Source organism: Salvia hispanica, chromosome 4 (assembly GCF_029641045.1).
Source record: "Salvia hispanica isolate PSC_SH4W2 chromosome 4, Shi_PSC_v1, whole genome shotgun sequence".
Classification (NCBI taxonomy): domain Eukaryota; kingdom Viridiplantae; phylum Streptophyta; class Magnoliopsida; order Lamiales; family Lamiaceae; genus Salvia; species Salvia hispanica.
The window spans coordinates 42,484,840-42,487,951 of NC_142695.1; the positions used below are offsets into that span (position 1 = coordinate 42,484,840).

Below are 3,112 nucleotides of genomic sequence, written 5' to 3' on the forward strand. Positions count from 1 at the left end.
CTGTGATTCTACAATCTTTTCGCCCATAATTAATCTTTTCCTTACTTACATATTTTTCCTTTCCAACACTCCCCCTCAAGTTAAGTAACAGGATTCCCCATTCTTAAACTTGCCCAATACCTCACGGAAGCTTCTTGTATCGACAGCTTTCGTAAGAATATTTGCCAACTGATCTTCGGATCTCACAAACGGGAGTTCTACTATCTTGGCCTCTATATTGTCTTTGATGAAGTGTCGATCCACCTCGGCATGCTTTGTCCGATCACGCTGGACTTGTTTTCAGATATACTGATTGCCACCTTATTATCACAGAACAACTTACATGATTTTCCTGAGTTCAAATCCAGCTCGGTCATCAACTTCTTCAACCATAGAATCTCTGTCAACCCACTCTTGATTCCTCGGAATTCTGCTTCAGCGCTTGATAGGGCCACTATCTTTTGCTTCTTGCTCCGCCATGTGACAAGATTTCCCCCTACATAGGTGAAATAACCAGCGGTTGATTTCCTGTCATTTGGATTTCCCGCCCAGTTAGCATCGGTAAACCCATGAATCTCTAAGTGTCCATGATTCTCAAATAGAATTCCATGGTCCGCTGTCCCCTTTAGGTATCGAACAATCCTCGGTGCTGCTTCCCAGTGAGCCACTTGAGGTGCATGCATGAACTGACTAACTACTCCAACTGCATAAGTTATGTCGGGTGTAGTGTGGGAGAGGTATATCAATTTCCTGTAAGCCGTATCTCAATACTTTAATGATTTCGATAATGAAATCTAATTCTAGATTTGAATTAATTCAACCACAACATTTATACTATAAGTGGGGATAAAATCACCAACCTCCATCTTTGCTTTCTTCTTTTGATGTAGAGGTTGAATCCACCAATTGATGTTCATCCTATCCTTGACTGGATCCTCCATAATTGATGTTATCCCCTCTTTGACCTCAAGCCTTTAATGAATCTTTTAATGGATAAAGAATCAAATCTTCTATACATATTTATATATGTAAACGCTGATATCTATACGCAAGTATTGCAGTGAAACTTTTGTGTGTTTTTCTCATGCATCAATCATCTCTTTATATAGGAAATTACACGACTCTTCGTGAAGCACCAAAGGGACGTGTTTGTTCATTTCCAGAGCAATACTGTTCTATTAAGATAAAGGCACGTCGGTTCGGTGATTGTAAATCAGTTAATCAAAACTGATTACAACCAATTCCTCACATTACACACTTGCACGTCCATATACATAATTCATGCACTTATTTAAACATTAGAATAATGTTTAATTAACCACCGCATTTAATGCTCCTTGATATACTTTCACGTACCGTCAATATAAATATATATATATATATATATATATATATATATTACTACTTTAATATATAATTACTTTACCATTTATATATATGTACAGCAAGAATCCATTCGAGTATACATATATATTATCTTTAATGTATAGTGTAATATTTTATTATGAGGTAAGAATGGAGGGTTATCAATACACCCGATTCTAATTCTTTAATCGAAACTGATCCATCACGGAATCGTCTTTAATATTAGAATCCTTAACTTTTATTATTATGAACTTAATCTTTATTATTAAACCAACAGATACATAGGTCACATAAGAATATAAATATTCTTACATTCTCCCACTTGACCTTTGTGTCGTCTTGATGGTTTAACAACCATAATGTGCACTTTAATATCAAGTTCATAAATCCTTTAAATACCATATAAAATTAGAACTAATCAAATCATGGCGGTCACACATCATTAAGCGACATGATCTCTTCCATGTATCACAAACCAATTCTAATTTTATATTGTCCTTTCATTGAGATGATCCTATATTCTCAATTTATCATATGTTATCCAAAAAACCATAAGTGTATACACGAACTTTAATGATAACATATTCAATTAACAAAAACATAACTTTAATTGAATTCCAAGTGTCTTACACCTTAGGAGCACAATATAATTGCATAGCAAAACTTTCTCTATAATACCCATATGTTTTTCATGGCCAATAAACAATTGGGTGATAATCCTTTATTTAACGGATCCGCTTCAATTATATTAGTCCTTATATGCTCGAATGGACACTTTATGTTTCTGTACTTCTTCATTTACCGAAAAATACTTCAATGTCATGCATATCACCTTTCAAGTACTTATCTTTCCTTCAGAAGAAGATTTCTGCGAAATTATCACAATAAAATCTCAGCGACTTGGGTATAATGTTAACAGTTCCAAGTCTCGAGATTAAATTTCGCAATCACTTTTCATGAACTTTGGCCCCAATGCATGCTAAAATTCAACTTTCATAGTGGAAATAGCAATGACAAACTATTTTCCACTTTTCCATAATATTGCTCCCACGACTTAAACGAACAAATAGCCAATCATCAATTTTCTACTATTGACACATCCGGCTGAATTTGAATATCCAATGATCTCTAAGTCATCAGACTCCCTTTTACATAAGCATGAGCTCTTTGGTGCCTTGCAAATACCTGAGGACTTTCATTGCAACTTTCTAGTGATTCATTCTGGGATTACTTTAATATCGACCCAACATACCAACAATAATGTAATATTCGGTCGCCTACATGTTTTGAACATAGTTCAAACTCCCAACCACTGATGCATATGGAATTCTTTCCATTTCCTTACACTCCAATTCACTTTTAGGACATTGTCTCCTTTCTGAATTGGAGCTATCTTTATAGAGCAATTTTTCATTCTCTATATCTCTCAAATTTTATCGATATATTTCTTATGAGACAAATTCAACGATCCTTGTGATCTAACTCAAAAATATTTCTATTTCAATCACATAAGATGTCTCACTCATATCTTTCATTTCAAAATCCTTATGTTCCAATTCACTGTTAGGACATTTCATTTTACCGAACTTGTCTCCCTTCTGAATTGGAGCAATACTTATAGAGAGATATTATTTGTTAACATCATGTAACATACCCTTGTCATTTGCAACAAGCAAAATATCTTCAACATATAAGACTTACTTTATAAACTTGCTCCCACTGATTTTTACATAGATACTTCGATCAATAACGATCTCTATAAAATCAT

General features: G+C 34.2%; 1 pseudogene; it reads right to left on the reverse strand.

Annotated features, from left to right (window-relative positions):
* Window positions 1-212: 212 nt before the first annotated feature.
* On the reverse strand, window positions 213-662 carry LOC148928688 (secreted RxLR effector protein 161 pseudogene; annotated as a pseudogene).
* Window positions 663-3,112: the final 2,450 nt, after the last annotated feature.